The sequence below is a fragment of the Bos taurus genome, chromosome X, assembly GCF_002263795.3.
Source record: "Bos taurus isolate L1 Dominette 01449 registration number 42190680 breed Hereford chromosome X, ARS-UCD2.0, whole genome shotgun sequence".
NCBI classification, from domain to species: Eukaryota; Metazoa; Chordata; class Mammalia; order Artiodactyla; family Bovidae; genus Bos; species Bos taurus.
This window is the reverse complement of record NC_037357.1, coordinates 121,571,844-121,589,500: the sequence shown is the minus strand read 5'-3', so window position 1 is coordinate 121,589,500 and position 17,657 is coordinate 121,571,844. Positions and strand designations below refer to the sequence as shown.

At 43.9% G+C, this 17,657-nt stretch overlaps 1 protein-coding gene across 1 annotated transcript in view; it reads right to left on the bottom strand.

Moving 5' to 3' along the window:
* Positions 1–7,846: 7,846 nt before the first annotated feature.
* SMPX (small muscle protein X-linked) overlaps positions 7,847–17,657 on the bottom strand; it is a 53,210-nt gene continuing 43,399 nt past the window's right edge. Inside the window, exon 5 of the mRNA NM_001037626.1 lies at positions 7,847–8,275. The gene's annotated coding sequence lies outside the window, so the exon portion shown is untranslated. The remainder of the gene's footprint in view (positions 8,276–17,657) is intronic.

The following is a 17,657-nucleotide window of genomic DNA, read 5'->3' as shown; positions in this document are numbered from 1 at the left end:
TAAATCCTTGTCTCAGAGTCTGCTTCTGGGAAAAAAAAAAAAACACAGAAGCAAACAAAAAAGAAATGTTTCTTGCTGTGCTTATTGCCCTTGAGGAATCTGGATTGTGGGGGATTTAAATTAAATCAAAATGACTTGAAGCATGACTTAAATCACTAGATAGGTAGATTCATTTTAAGTCATTGTTCGTAATTTTTTCCCTATGCTTTCTCTCTCCGTATACTCATCAAATATGGCCCTTGTCAATGTCATCCTTAAACCATACTCATCAAAACTGTGGAAGTGTCTGAGTGAAGGAAGGGACTCCACACTGCAGTACTGTTTCCTCCCACAGGGCCCGGCCCTGTACTGGATGGAGGCTCGTTGCCTATTAATTGGGTTGTAGGTTTTATTTTGAAAACATATGCAGCATTTTAAGTGACTGTTTCTCTTTCTGATAGAGCATCCAGGATTGAAATGCCAATCAGCCTGAGTTCAGAGACTAAGCTCTTAACAGTGCAAAAGCCTCGATACTTGCCCCTGAAAGCTAAAAGCAGGAGAAAAGCCTGCTTGGGAGCCACTCAGCGGGCTAGGGCTGAGTTAATCTTGCTAGAGTAAGGAGAGCAAATAAGGGATTAAGAAAGGACTGGGGCCTGAGTCACCTCAGGGCAGTTCCAGGTCACATGTGCATTTGAGACTATGTGACATTTAGATGTCTCAGGTCACCTCAAGCCAGATTATCTTTTAGTCCTTGCTTGGCTTTGCCACATACACTTGGAAGGTCTCACACATCCTCCTTAATACCCTTCAGAAGAAAATAGATGATGAGTGTTCGATTGTGCATGAAAGAGATCGGCTTCTGCTGCTCAGCCAGACCACAGAGAAGCCATGGAATCTTATTCCGTGACCTTGGCTCTAAAGCAAGTACACTCAATCTCCCCTCCTTTCCCCTCTCTCCCTTTCTCATGTTTGCTCTCTTTCTCTCTCGCCCTTTACCTCCTACACACCTTTCTCTTTACTGCCTCTTATGCAGCAAGAGAAGTCTGAAGTTTAAAAGCAGACGTGCTCTGTCTTTGTTTGAGTGAGGTCGTATGATACTAGGGCCATGCCCCCCGGCCTCCCAGTCATTCTTCCCAGCTCCCACCTTTCTTGGACCCACTGACCTTGGGTCTGGGTCTCTGTTGAGTTCCTAGTACATCAACAATCAGGTCGAAGGCAATCAAGCTTCCAAAGGAGAAGGCAGTCATTTTGAAAATCTGAATCCCAGAACCACAGCTAGTGATTTCTGCTTATTGACTGGGATGAAAAGTTGGCACATAACCATGGTTCCGAGGATGAGAGACTGTTACATAACCATCCTTTGGCGGAGACAATGAGGTCACATGTTTGCCCATCTAATCACTGATCAGGGACATGTTTGATTGCAGATAATGTGCTCGCTGGCCCACAACTTAATTACTGAATATCTGAATCAACAAAGCTTTCAGATGTAGGTCTGGCCTAATGGTGCATCTATTAGAGACCATCGCCTCCACTCGGCCCCTAAACGAAATGTCTGGGGGATACCAGGCCACTGCCAGTGCTGTGCCCAGTGACCTCTCATAAACAAACATGCCAGTTCCCACGGTTTATTTTCCAGCCAGCAATAGGCATTATTGTTTAGATCCAGAGCTAAATGAAATGAAAGACTCCAGGGTGGCAGATACTGTAAAGCTTCTGGTGGAAGCATGCTCTCCAAGGAAATTAATGCCACAGTCATTTTGGTTTAGAATCTGCAGCTGGAGTCCAGTTATCCAGATGGGAAGATTCCAGAGCCACAGAAAGGGGAGAGTTCCTTTCCCAAACTGGTGAAGAAAATATGTTGGGAGAAGTCTAGGGAAATAAGCAAGGAGTGAAGTAGAGTCACAATGTTGAATCTATAGGTCAGTGGTCCCGGAAGTTCACCTGGATCTAACTACGGAGTCTGGAGTCTACCGCTGGGCCTGTCAGGCTTCCCAGGTGGCTCAGAGGTAAAGAATCCGCCTACTAATGCAGGAGATGCAGGTTTAATCCTTGGGTCACGAAGATCCCCTAGAAAATGAAATAACCCACTCCAGTATCCTTGTCTTGGAAACCCCATGGACAGAGAAGCCTGGTGGGCTACAGTCTATGGGGTTGCAAAGAATCAGACATGACTGAGACTAAGTACCCACGTACGAACTGGGTCTGTCATTTAGGGACATCTCTTATTTCCTCCTTGTGAATTCCCCACTGTGGGTGTGGGTGTGTGTGTGGTTTGCCTGGATTCCAAGTGGAGCACCTTGCCTCTCCCTCCTCAACCATTATCATCAACCATGATGCCTGCCTGGCAATGACTTTGAGATTTAGAAAATACTAGGTTGGGGATGGGGTGTTTGGGGAGTGTTTTGAGATTTAAAGAATCGTGGTCTATGCACAATTGTTATTAATCACTAGAGACAGCTATGCCTGTTTCCTTGCCTGCAAGTTTAAATAAATGCAACATACCATTTTCAAGAAATTATAATAAAGTTGGGTTCCCCCAGATGATTTTAGAACACTAGGCAAAGGCCTAATTGCCAATACCGAGCAGAAATGTCCAGGACCTGGTGGGTGTCCAGCCCCATAGAAGTGGGTCGAGGAGGGTGAGAACTGCTGAGCCCCAAGATCTTTGTGTGTGTGTGTGTGTGGCTGGAGCCAGAAGACACAGTAGAAAGCAGAGCAAAACAAAGCTATAAATAAACCTCAAAACCTTCCCTGTTTTTGTTTTTTTTGGTTGTTTTTGTGGGGTTTTGTTTCGTTTTTGCCTAAAGCCTGCCATCAGCTGTGAGGCAGCAGGACTTGTGTGGGCTGGTGGATTGAATGTCATATGTGAAATTCCTCCAGGACCCTCCCTCATCTAGTGCACCATAGAGTCCTAAGCAATATTAGGGAGCAGGAAAGGTTTGCAGAGAAGCCTAGAGCTTCTTCTGTTTGTTGAGAGCAGCCTGCCCACCGGGGTGAAATTCCACTTGTGCCTCCTCTCCCCATCACTCTGCCCAACTCATGATCAGGTTCAAAATGACATTTTTAGAGCGCAGACCACCTTTTGCTTTGCAGCTCAGCTGCAGGCATCTGAAGCCCAAGGGGAGAGTCCTCATTCCCCCTGGAATCTGCTTCTTGACAGTATTCTCACTGAACGAGGGTAAAAGCAGGTCATAAGAAAAAGAGCCCTGTTATCTCCTAGTGTGCACACTCTTAGTCTGGTGTGGCACTGAATTATTTTGCACCGAAGTCAGATGTTATGGGAGTTCTTTTCTCCTGCAATAAACAGGCATAGGGTTGAGGGATATGAGGCCAAGTGCAGCCCAGAATCTGAAAACAATTAGTTAATCAAGGTTGTTTTTCTTTTTTTGAAAAAAAGGTGAAGGTGTTGTTATGGCTGTGATCTTATTTTGCAACTGAATCCCATCTTTTATAATCAGCACATACATTTTTTTTGACAAGTTTGGTCATTCGCTTAGAGAAATAAATGAACTCAGTATATGACCTCAAAGGGTTTTCTTTGCCCAGCAACCTGCTGGCAACTGGTGTTACCCTGAGTAGGTCGCACCGTGCGTAGCTTGTTGACTGAATACACAATTGCATCCAAACGTTGGGGCAATATATCATCTCCTTTGGAGGAGCACAGCAATTTCAGTAATGTTGTGTGAGGCAAGGAACTAGCAGTGGGCCCCATTGATGCATATATTCAGCAGCAGGTTAAAATCCCAAGGGAGCATCAACTACCAAGTTAAATGAAGTGTCTTTTCAAAGCTGAAGATTGCAAAGCAGTGGGATAATGCCACACGCCTTCGAAGGAAACTGGTGTTAATTGATCAACCTGTGGTCCTTGAAACCAAATAAGCTCTGTTCTCATTCTGCCTGAACTTTTCCACATCTTATCTTGCAGCGGGGAACCTAATTCTACATGAGCCCAAGAATGTAAGAGAGGGCATGTCATAGAATGGCATGGCCACATCAGTGGCACTCCTTCTAGGGACCTAATGCTAACAAGAGGCTTCGTGTAAATCCTCTAACTACTCTAGTTCAAAATGAGGGATTTGTTTGGGTAATTATCATGCCCCATGCTCTGGCTGCTGCTGCTGCTGCTGCTAAGTCGCGTCAGTTGTGTCTGACTCTGTGCGACCCCATAGACGGCAGCCCACCAGGCTCCCCCATCCCTCGGATTCTCCAGGCAAGAACACTGGAGTGGGTTGCCATTTCCTTCTCCATGCCCTGGACCTCACTTCAAAAATTCTGGTGTGTCGTTCAGCTACTCAGGAAGTAACCTTGGAAGCTAAGCTGTTTACCCTCCAATCTGTGCTCTCAAAATGTAGAAATCATAAGAAGTGAGGGCTTGAGATGATTCCAGAGAGCCTCACTTGTTCCAGATGCCTTCTGCTCCAGACAGAGGAGCTTTTCAGGTGTCCCACGCGGTCCCAGACCCTGCAGGGGCCTTCTCCTCTCACTCAGTCTTGAGGACAGAACACAAATATCCCATTGGGGAGTGGAGGGGCCATGGGGCGAGACGCAAGGGGATGTTCTAGATGAAGATATGTGTCCCCCCGCCTCACCCACAGTGGGCAGCCAGCTGAGATGGATGAAGGGACTGTATTTTCCCCTCAGACATCCTCACCTGTCAACAGAATCGCTCACTGTTGGACCATTTAGAGCACGGGCACTAAAATCACCACTGTCCCTATGAAAGAAAGTGAACGTGTCAGTTCCTCAGTCATGTCCAACTGTGTGCAACCCCGTGGACTGTAACCCGCCAGGCTCCTGTGTCCATGGAATTTTCCAGGCAAGAACAGTGGAGTGTGTTGCCATTTCCTTCTCATGGGGATCTTCCTAACCCAGGAATTGAATCTGGGTCTCCTGCGTGGCAGGCAGATTTTTTAGCTTCTGAGCCACCAGGGAAGCCCCTATGCTTGCTCTTAATTCCTCGAAACAGCATTGTTTCTCTCTCTTCTAATAAATCTTCAACTGCTTGTATCAATACCTTGTTCCACCCCTGTGGATAAGTTGCATAATAAGCAGTTGTTTACAAACCTGTAAGATAAATAATCATACTGTTTCAATGTGATGTATGAGTTTTTAAAGAGCCATTTAGCATGATACATGTGAGTTTTTTTAAATTATAACTTCACTGAAAATAAAATCTGTCTTTCCCTAGATTATATGTACTGTCCAATGACTGATAAACTATGGAACTTGCTAGATCCCATAGAGTGAATTTGAGTCTTAACAAAATAAAATACCCATTAAGTGAAAAATTAAACAAATACATTGAATATGCCTAATGACTCAGATCTGTGTTATGCTGCAGATTTGAGTTGGGAAACCTCATTAAAATAATGAAGATGGCTTTTATCACATTAAACCTGAATTTAATTTTGAAACTGAACATGGATCATTTATTAATATATATAAACAAACTATTTCAAATCCTAAAAGATGATGCTGTGAAAATGCTGCACTCAATATGCCAGCAAATTTGGAAAACTCATCAGTGGCCACAGGACTGGAAAAGGTCAGTTATCATTCCAATTCTAAAGAAAGGCAATGCCAAAGAATGTGCAAACTACCACACAGTTGCACTCATCTCACACACTAGTAAAGTAATGCGCAAAATTCTCCAAGCCAGGCTTCAACAGTATGTGAACCATGAACTTCCAGATGTTTAAGCTGGATTTAGAAAAGGCAGAGGAACCAGAGACCAAATTGCCAACATCTGTTGGATCATAGAAAAAGCGAGAGAGTTCCATAAAAACATCTATTTCTGCTTTATTGACTACGCCAAAGCCTTTGACTACGTGGATCACAACAAACTGTGGAAAGTTCTTATAGAGATGGAAATACCAGACCACCTTACCTGCCTCCTGAGAAATCTGTATGCAGGGCAAGAAGCAACAGTTAGAACTGGACATGGAACAGCAAACTGGTTCCAAATTGGGAAAGGAGTATGTCAAGGCTGTATATTGTCACCCTGCTTATTTAACTTCTATGCAGAGTACATCATGAGCAGTGCTGGGCTGGATGAAGCACAAGCTGGAATCAAGATTGCTGGGAGAAATATCAATAACCTGATATGCAGATGACACCACCCTTATGGCAGAAAGCAAAGAAGAACTGAAGAGCCTCTTAATGAAAGTAAAAGAGGAGAGTGAAAAAGTTGGCTTAAAGCTCAACATTCAAAAAATTAAGATCATGGCATCTGGTCCCATCACTTCATGGCAAATAGATGGGATAACAATGGAAACAGTGACAGACTTTATTTCCTTGGGCTCCAAAATCACTGCAGACGGTGACTGCAGCCATGAAATTAAAAGGCGCTTGCTCCTTGGAAGAAGAGTTATGACCAACCTAGAAAGCATATTAAAAAGCAGAGATATTATTTTGCCAACAAATGTCTGTCTAGTTAAAGCTATGGTTTTTCCAGTAGTCATGTATGGATGTGAGAGTTGGACTATAAAGTAAGCTGAGCACTGAAGAATTGATGCTTTTGAACTGTGGTATTGAAGAAGACTCTTGAGAGTCCCTTGGACTGCAAGGAGATCCAACCAGTCCATCCTAAAGGAAATCAGTCCTGAATATTCATTGGAAGGACTGATGCTGAAGCTGAAACTTTAATACTTTAGCCACCTGATGAGAAGAACTGACTCACTGGAAAAGACCCTGAGGCTGGGAAAGATTGAAGGCAGGAGGAGGAGGGGACAACAGAGGATGAGATGGTTGGATGGCATCACCAACTCGATGGACATGAATTTGAGCAAGCTCCGGGAGTTGGTGATGGACAGGGAAGCCTAGTGTGCTGCAGTCCATGGGGTTGCAAAAAGTCGGACATGACTGAGCAACTGAACTAACTGATAAACAAAGGAAAAACTGAGATACAGTTTGTCACTCTACCCAACTATCCTGATTAGGAAGGGGCGGAATGTTCTGCAGATGATGAGCTGGTGTATTTTGTTCTGCTTGATATTCCCCGCCCTGTATGACTACAGTAGATTTAGATCATCAGCCTAACCCACAGGCCAGTGAGATATCTGGGACCCACGACCAGATAGATGGGCGCCCCTTCAGGAAAACCTAAACTCATCATGCACTGCCTTAATCTACAGCCAGTCACATAGGTGCAATGGTAGTCCTGCTTTTGGAAACCAATCTTGATGAGACAGAAAAGCTAAGGACCAACTTACAGTTGGAATGTTTAAAAGGACATCCAACATTTTTTAAATGGCAGGAAGTGAAGCGATGAAAAAAGTCATGGTGTTGGGGTGTCTGCATACCAAGTAAATGACACACTTATCTCTGAAACAGTGTGAGCTCAAGGACGTGGTCCCTGTGGTCCTCATTTGTACTGTGAAGTTACAGGGATAGCTGAGGAGCTCAGCAGATGCTAGCAGGGCGTGACCAATTCTTCTTGGTTTGTGATTGTTTCATAGAGACTCCATCTTAGCAGTAGGAGACTCATTTCATGTTCTTTGGACAGCTGAGTTATGAGCAGTCTCTTGCTTTCATTCTCATCTCTCAGCTTTACTTTATTGTGCCTTATAATGGACTCTACTCCATCTGGGCCAAGAGAGTTTCTTAGCTTCTATGGAGGTAAAATATACTCACCATAAAAGTTGTCCTTGAAGGAGGAATGTCAGCGATGCCCAGTTCCTCGGGCAATATTTCTTTTGCAATGATCAGTCAGCCATAGCTTTACCTGTGGTACCCAATAATTCAGAATAAGAAGCTCCCATTTAGGTGGTGTGGGATTCGGTTGGTGCTCACATCTGGTTTCTCTCCATGTGGGGGAATATGTAGCTATCTGAACATAGGAAAATTAATGTAGTCTAGAGTCACATTTTACATTTACTCAAATATTTATTTGAACTCATAAAAAGTTTATTGACATAATTTAGAAGGTGAAGAACTCAAATACATTGCAAATATTGACCAAAATAGTGTGGGAAGTAGCTTAGAGAACTTTCCATCAAAATCATTGTTATGCATATCTTTGTATCCTTCTCTATAAAATCATATCCCTTCTCAAAACCACACCTTCCAAGTGGTAAATTCTGGAACCGATTTGCTCTGCAAGTTGCCAAATGTGAAAATAAAGTAAGTAGTGCAGCCAACTAGAAGGAAGAGATATAAATGTACAAACAGGACATTTCTGCTAGAGTCTTAGGCATTCAGGAGGTACATAATCTTCATACAAATATATAAAACTTTTTATTGAGCCATTTTTGTTTGAATCCATTCTCTTACTCTTCAATTCTTCACATCAAGCCTGCAAAGGAAAAAGCAAAGGACCTGTTAGTGCCCGTGAGATATTTTAGGGACAGCTTGTAAATCAATATGATAGGGACAGGTCGAAATTGAAAACCTCATTTTCACTTGAAAACTTTACCTCTTGAGTCCGTGAAGGTAAAGTGAACTATGAATAGAAGCTGTGACCATCAGTTCTGGCTCTAGGGATCTGAGTGATTCCAAACTAAATGAGGATGACTTCCTTCTGAAGCTCTAGAGTATAAAGTCGACATTAGATCTATCCTCATATCACCGTGAGGAGGATGGGATTCCTCATGCCTGAGCTTGGCCATGTGACTTGCTTCAGTCAAGAGAATGACACAAAAGTGCGCTGGTTCTGAGCCTGCGCCTTGAGAGGGATCACATGTTTTGATTTGCTCTCTTGCACATCTGCCATTGCCACCAGGAGGGTGTGCCCAGGCCCCCTACTGGTCCCCAGTGAAGGATGGGCAACATGAGCACAGCCCCCAGCTCACACCGATACCCAGCCTAGGTCAGTTGAGCCACAAACAGATGAGCCAGAGTAATAAATGCTTTTGTTTTAGGCCAGGGGTCCCCAACCCCCAGGATTTAATGCCTGATGAGCCTGAGGTGGAGCTGATGTAATAATAATTGAAATAAAGTGCACAATCAATGTAATGCACTTGAATCATCCCCAAACCTTCCCCCGCACCCCTGATCTGTGGAAAAATTCTCTTCCACGAAACTGGTCCATGGTGCCAGAAAGGTGGGGGACCTCTGGTTTAAGCCATTAGATTCAGAGATGGTTGGTGATGCAGCCATAGCTAACTGATACAATGCCCTTTCTCTTAAAGGCACTTGCAGTGCCAGGATGGTTGAACATTATTCACCGCTTTGTTTTCCATTATTCTTTGCTGCCATTTCTTGCATGTTTCACTTACGTGGATAGGCTGAATCTTTTCTAAGAAATAGAATCTTTATAGTTTTGTTCTGTGTTTTTTTTTGCCAGTAGCTGTAGGAGGGTCACCCCGCCCCTACTACACCTGCTGTGGCAGTCACTATGGCTTGGCTCTCTCTGTGTCCATTCACAATCCCCTTCTCCTTTGCTTTTCTCTGCTACGAAGACTTGTGGCCAAATACTCCCTTTCTCGGTCTCTCTTATAGCCTGGGGCAGCTGTGGGACCCAGCTGTGGCCAGTGAACCCCAAGGAGAATTCTGCAGCAGAGGTCTTTTAGAAAGCTTTGCTTTCCTGTGTATTTCTATAGAGATGACAGAGCCCGTGGCATCATTTTAACATTTATGTAGTGTAGCCATGATGCAGGTTGTATTATACTCATTGTTGGGATGAAACACCTAGAAGTTCAAAGCACCAAGTAGCTCAAAGTCTCAAAGCTGTTAAAAGGATTTGAATTCCAGTGTCCTGGCTCTGGGCCCCTTGTACTCCCTTAAAGGGAAGGTTTGGATGGTTCTAGAACTGGAGGGGAAGGTAGGAATGCATCATTGACTACAGAACTGAAAACGGTACCCCCACTGGCTCCTGTATTTTTATAGCAGTTATTTCCTTTTCATAGCAACTCAGTTTTCAGTGTAGGTCATTCACCAGAAAAAAGCAAAATGCTTCCTCTTTCCCAGTCCATGATTTCCTGGCTGAAATGCACTTTGTTGACCAGCAGCTTCCCAGGGTCACCTGGGGTCCCCCATGCCAGTCTGAGTCTCCCTTGCACACCCTGCACTGAGTTTGTTGCCACTTACTGCTCACATAACATGATTCAAGCCTTCAGGCCTCTCCCTCTTAACTGAAGTTAAGTGGCTGATAACTCTTAACTGAAGTCCCCCCACTCCCGCATGGCTCTCCACATCATCGGTTGCATTGTAGTGAGCTGCCTATACATCCTCTCTCTCCCCTCATCTCATTCCCACCATAGCCGTCCTGTAGGCTGTGACCTTCTGAAGGACATGTTTTTCCACACCCTTGCCTATCCTGGCACCTGACACAAAGCAGAAGTCTAGGGACCAGCAAGTTGGAGCACTGGAGGGCTGAGAGCAGGAGAAGTGGCACTGGAATACTTGTGAGGCCGCAGGAGTGGGCGAGGGGCCACAGAGGCAGGACACAGCAGTGCATCCCCACTGTGCTGTCACACCTGTCCTGGGCCCCAGTCATAGCTCCATCAGGGCCAGTGTGTGCCCAAGCCATGTTACTGCTGTGGTCACTGTGCTCGGTGACATATGGCCAGTCTCTCTGGCCAAGGGAGAGGCCCGTCACAAGCTGCCCTTGAAACCGAGGCATTCATTCCTTGAGCTTCTCTGAACAGCATGGAAAGGGTGATGGTTCATAGCAAATTGTCACCGAAGCTTGTTCTATGAGGAGACATTTCTCTCCAACAAGTGTCCAGACTATAAAGCCTCATCTGCAGCCGTTTCTGAGACAGGCTTAAGATGGACTTTGACCCTCACATATCTGTCTCATGGGGCTAGAATTATAGCTATCCTGAGAAATAGAGGATGAGCCTTTTGCAGCAACCCTTCAGCAACTGTTTTCTTAAAAGCCCTAAGATGCCCCTCATGACTGGGTTCAGCTTGTGGACATCTCTGACTTTAAGACAGTTTTGGAAACATAAGGAAACCTTGACGCAGTTTGCCCAGACTACCATGGCCACTGAGATTTAAGAAAAGCTAACTGTGCTTCATAAGGGGATGCAGGAATCAATGACTTGACATAGTCACCTCGTCTCATCTACAAAGTGAGCCTGGGTCTTCCTTGTAGAAGGAGCTGGCAGGAGGCAGCAGACAGAGCAGAAGAGTCACTGGAGTTGTCATTCTACAGACCACCCTGCCCTCCCTCAGCTTCTCCTCTCCTTCCCCGGCCCCAGTAGAATCTGAGAGGGCCCAGCGGCCCTGGACACAGGACATTGCTGATGGCCAAGGTCACAATGGTCCTTCCAGGAGTGCAGGGCCCCCAGAGGACCAGTGTCTCCATCCTTGGCCTGGTGGGACTCCGAGTGTTCTCAGAATGCCTTTATGTGACCAGAATCCAAGAATTCAGAGACCTGGGTCAGGGCTCACATTTAAAATTGAGAACAATGGGAAGGGATCCAGAGCTAAAATTGCCCCTTCTGTAAAGCACACTTGTTTGTCGGGGTGCTGGAATGCAAGGGTGTTGGGCGGTATCCCGGGCCACACTGCTTTGCCGCCTAGACCACAGCTGTCAGCTATTCTCCTGTGTCCTGTTCTCCTGCCGGGGACATGGGTGAGAATGATGGGGAATGCAAGGCCCCCTGTGGGAAACGTCACTCTCCAGATACCCGGCATCCCTTTTCTACCCTAAGCAAAAAAGTTCACACTGAGAAAAGCACACCTTGGCTGTGGCAGGGGTGATACCCCAGACAGCTCCCATGTGTCACTCTTAAGTCCAGGCTGAGGGCATGTGATGTTTACGCCTTGCCATGACCCATTTATAGCTGTGTTACTCATACTTGCCACGGCCCCACATACATCATTTAGGAAATGGAGTCCACTCAACACCACTCTGCATTTGGTCCTTTACCCAGACACCTGGGGGCGGTGCAATGATAACTTCCTCCTGCGTGGTGCTAAATCATAGAGCCATAAACACAGTGACACTCAAATGTCGTCAAGAGAAAGGCCATGCCTCATGTTCCACCCAGTTCCATATGGAGTGGCCGACCAGGCTCCCGGAGCACACTGGTTGAAGCTTTGGAGTTTGTTAGAGGGCATTGGTGGAGTCCTCTCGAGTTTACAAAGCACATTCATGTGCGTTGCCCCACATGACCATCGTGACCACACAGAGATGAAGGCGGTGCCGGCTACAAGCACGACTCTTAGTGCCCCTCCACACCAAGGTCAAGGACAAAGGAAGCACACTGTGTGAAACTGCACCAGGGCCACTCCAAACCCAGAACTTTATCTCCACCAGCCACTCATAAAGTAAAAGAAACAAAACTCTCGGTAAAAACTTTTTCCTTAAACTGCAAAATAGCCACGCCAATTGGCTTTGGTACATCACGAAGCCTTTGGTGGCTAAAGTAAAAACTGAAATGTTTCTACTAATTACTAGTTTAAAAAAAAAAAAAAAAACAAGGGAGATGAGAAAGACACAAAGAGCAGGACATTTGGGGATTTGGGGGGTGTGATTCTACACCTAAAATCCAGTCAAGCAGTGTACATGCTGGGTGTGAAGAATTTGAGTGATGCTAAGAAGGCAAAGTACATGTCCAGGTGAAATTCATTAAAAATAAGTTCAAAAAGGTGTTTTTTTTTTTTTTAATCCTATTATACTGAGAGTTTGTTGGCTTCGATATCAAGTCAGGAACTGGCAGCTGAGATGATATTGAACTTGTTGGTAGAGATCTTTGTGGAATCAGGGGCATAATCCAGGACTAGTTACCATTGGTGGCTCTTGGCTTTGCAGTCAGTGTCTCCATCTGTCAGAGCACAGACCCCCCTGTTTCTAAAGGGGCCACAGATTTTACTGGAAAAACACTGGCCCAAGACTTCTGAGTAAAGCAGGGATCAGTAACACACAGAGGAAGACCAAGTGGTGAAAAAGTCGAGTAGACTGCTGTCTTAAGAGGTTCTCAAGTTTCCAAAGATGGCAAACCTTCTATGTTGTTTAGGCCTGAGCATTTGAGACTTAGGGACAATGGCACTTCCATCAGAAATGCCCAGTATCCTCTTTGAACTGTCTGGCATGGTCTCTGGCAGGCAGAGGTCCTGGGACATCCAAATGGAAAAGCAATTTCTTAACATAAAGTTAACAGAACATATGAAATAAATGTAGGCCTCCCTCCCTCTCTCCAGTAAAGTATCCTGGGAAGAGGGTAGAGATCCCCTTAAAGCTCACTGACATTTTGTTTTGTTTGTTTTCATAGTAACGATGGTAGTGAGTGGTCCATAGTCTCAGTATTCAATTTGAAAACCTGGATATTGGTATACCATCAAGCAAAAGTATAGCTATAAAGCTTTGCAATCTTCCAAAATAGTAAACCTATTTTCAAAGATGGATGAAACTTGAGTTTTCTTATTCCTCCTCATTTTAGAAATTAGGAAATTGAACTCCAGAGGGCTTGAATCACTTGTCCAAGGTCATGTAGCTAGTTAATGGCTGGTCCAAGATTAAATGCTTGTCCGGAGCTCCTAGCCCCTACAATCAGTCTGTACATGTTGATGGTATTAGAGGCACCTCAAATTAATAGCTGATATGTATAAGTGTACCTGTAGTGTAAAAATAATTTGACTTAACATTCTAGTACTTGTCCTAATGAATACCTAATTTTCATTTTAAAAAATATTTTTGCCTTCTCTGAATTTAGTAGTGTTAATATTTTCATTGAGTAAAATGCACAAATCATAAGTGAACAACTTAATGAATTTTTTCCATATGTATATACCCATGTATGGCTGTTATTTTTGCGTAGCTCTTAAGTACTACCATATATGCTTGTATATCATTAAGGTTTTGTTCATTTGTTTGAGAAATATTAGTTCCAAGAGACAATAAAGCAAGTTTCACCTTTGAAAGAAAGGGAAGGAAGGGGGAAAAAAACTTTCCATGGTCAGAAAAATTGAGATTACTGGATCAAACACAGATAAACCATTTTCTTAGTGTTAGGGCACCTTGGAGCTTTAAATGTACAAATATATATTGCATATATTCGGTATGAAGATGATATCATGTAGCATTTCAGAATTTGATTACTGAATCATTTGTCCAGTTTTCTACTGTTTCTATTCTTTTTTTATTTATCATTCATTATGTCACAGCTGGTGGCTTCCCTGTGGCTTAGACACTAAAGAATCTGCCTGCAATGCAGGTTTGATCCCTGGGTTGGGAAGATCCCCTGGAGAAGGGAATGGCAACCCACTCCAATATTCTTGCCTGGAGAATCCCATGGACAGAGGAGCCTGGCGGGATACAGTCCATGGGGTTACAAAGAGTCTGACACAACTGAGCAACTGACACTTTCACTTTCACATCACAGATAGTATGTGTACTATTCCATCAGGTGGGTATACAAGAGCTGACTTAACCATAATCCTATTATTGGACACTTAGGTTCTTAATGAATTTTGCTATCTTAACTAAGCAAAACTTTTGCCACATATTCTCTTTAGGATGGCTTCCATCAAGGTCTAATTGGGTTGGAGGACATAATCACAATGGCTGGAACTTTCTTCATTTACTAAGGCCCACACCCTCGTCACCTAGGCTGGCATAGCACTTGCTCTACGGAAGACTATCTGTCGAGGATATGAACAAGCCCCTGTTTCATGATCATTTTCCCATTACTTATTGTGAATATTACAAGTAACTTTTTTCATTGAATATCCGTTTAATTACTAATGAGGTTCTCATTTTCTCATGGCTTCTCTATTAATTCTGCATCTGCTTTTGTGAATTGTGAGTTCAGTTCCTTTATTTATTTATTAAGGTATTAATATTTTGCTTCCCAATTTGCATGGGCTCTTTATACAATTGTACTGTTTCATGGGAAACAGTTTTCTTAATAGTGTTTGCCATTTATTTGGGTTTTCTTTTTCAAGTACAGAATTGTTTTATAATTAGCAAGATTTTGAGGGATGTTTTGGTGACTCTTCTATAAAAAGCTCTCCGAGCAAGCTTAAATTAATGCCTTCATTCCCTCCCCCCCCACCCCAAATCATTCCAATCATTATTTTTAATGAGATCAGATCAGATCAGTCACTCAGTCATGCCCGACTCTTTGCGACCCCATGAATCGCAGCACGCCAGGCCTCCCTGTCCATCACCAACTCCCGGAGTTCACTGAGACTCAGGTCCATTGAGTCAGTGATGCCATCCAGCCATCTCATCCTCTGTCGTCCCCTTCTCCTCTTGCCCCCAATCCCTTCCAGCATCAGAGTCTTTTCCAATGAGTCAACTCTTTGCATGAGGTGGCCAAAGGACTGGACTTTCAGCTTTAGCATCATTCCTTCCAAAGAAATCCCAGGGCTGGTCGCCTTCAGAATGGACTGGTTGGATCTCCTTGCAGTCCAAGGGACTCTCAAGAGTCTTCTCCAACACCACAGTTCAAAAGCATCAATTCTTCAGTGCTCAGCCTTCTTCACAGTCCAACTCTCACATCCATACATGACCACAGGAAAAACCATAGCCTTGACTAGACGAACCTTTGTTGGCAAAGTCATGTCTCTGCTTTTGAATATGCTATCTAGGTTGGTCATAACTTTCCTTCCAAGGAGTAAGTGTCTTTTAATTTCATGGCTGAAGTCACCATCTGCAGTGATTTTGGAGCCCCCAAAAATAAAGTCTGACACTGTTTCCACTGTTTCCCCATCTATTTCCCATGAAATGATGGGACTGGATGCCATGATCTTCGTTTTCTGAGTGCTGAGCTTTAAGCCAACTTTTTCACTCTCCACTTTCACTATCATCAAGAGGCTTTTGAATTCCTCTTCACTTTCTGCCATAAGGGTGGTGTCATCTGCATATCTGAGGTTATTGATATTTCTCCCGGCAATCTTGATTCCAGCTTGTGTTTCTTCCAGCCAGTGTTTCTCATGATGTACTCTGCATATAAGTTAAATAAGCAGGGTGACAATATACAGCCTTGACGAACTCCTTTTCCTATTTGGAACCAGTCTGTTGTTCCATGTCCAGTTCTAACTGTTGCTTCCTGACCTGGATATAGGTTTCTCAAGAGGCAGGTCAGGTGGTCTGGTATTCCCATCTCTTTCAGAATTTTCCACAGTTTATTGTGATCCACACAGTCAAAGGCTTTGGCATAGTCAATAAGGCAGAAATAGATGTTTTTCTGGAACTCTCTTGCTTTTTCCATGATCCAGCAGATGTTGGCAATTTGATCTCTGGTTCCTCTGCCTTTTCTAAAACCTGCTTGAACATCAGGAAGTTCACGGTTTACATATTGCTGAAGCCTGGCTTGCAGAATTTTGAGCATTACTTTACTAGCGTGTGAGATGAGTGCAACTGTGCGGTAGTTTGAGCATTCTTTGGCATTGCCTTTCTTTGGGATGGGAATGAAAACTGACCTTTTCCAGTCCTGTGGCCACTGCTGAGTTTTCCAAATTTGCTGGCATATTGAGTGCAGCACTTTCACAGCATCATCTTTCAGGATTTGAAACAGCTCAACTGGAATTCCATCACCTCCACTAGCTTTGTTCGTAATGATGCTTTCTAAGGCCCATTTGACTTCACATTCCAGGACGTCTGGCTCTAGGTCAGTGATCACACCATCGTGATTATCTGGGTCATGAAGATCTTTCTTGTACAGCTCTTCTGTGTATTCTTGCCACCTCTTCTTAATGTCTTCTGCTTCTGTTAGGTCCATACCATTTCTGTCCTTTATCGAGCCCATCTTTGCATGAAATGTTCCCTTGGTATCTCTAATTTTCTTGAAGAGATCTCTAGTCTTTCCCATTCTGTTGTTTTCCTCTATTTCTTTGCACTGATCGCTGAGGAAGGCTTTCTTATCTCTTCTTGCTATTCTTTGGAACTCTGCATTCAGATGTTTATATCTTTCCTTTTCTCCTTTGCTTTTCACTTCTCTTCTTTTCACAGCTATTTGTAAGGCCTCCCCAGGCAGCCATTTTGCCTTTTTGCATTTCTTTTCCATGGGGATGGTCTTGATCCCTGTCTCCTGTACAGTGTCACGAACCTCATTTCATAGTTCATCAGGCACTCTATCTGTCAGATCTAGGCTCTTAAATCTATTTCTCACTTCCACTGTATAATCATAAAGGATTTGATTTAGGTCATACCTGAATGGTCTAGTGGTTTTCCCTACTTTCTTCAATTTAAGTCTGAATTTGGCAATAAGGAGTTCATGATCTGAGCCACAGTCAGCTCCTGGTCTTGTTTTTGCTGACTGTATAGAGCTTCTCCATCTTTGGCTGCAAAGAATATAATCAATCTTATTTCAGTGTTGACCATCTGGTGATGTCCATGTATAGAGTCTTCTCTTGTGTTGTTGGAAGAGAGTGTTTGTTATAACCAGTGCATTTTCTTGGCAAAACTTTATTAGTCTTTGCCCTGCTTCATTCTGTATTCCAAGGCCAAATTTACCTGTTACTCCAGGTGTTTCTTGACTTCCTACTTTTGCACTCCAGTCCCCTATAATGAAAAGGACATCCTTTTTGGGTGTTAGTTCTAAAAGGTCTTGTAGGTCTTTGTAGAACCATTCAACTTCAGCTTCTTCAGCGTTACTGGTTGGGGCATAGACTTGGATTACTGTGATACTGAATGGTTTGCCTTGGAAACAAACAGAGATCATTCTGTCATTTTTGAGATTGCATCCAAGTACTGCATTTTGGACTCTTTTGTTGACCATGATGGCTACTCCATTTCTTCTGAGGGATTCCTGCCCGCAGTAGTAGATATAATGGTCATC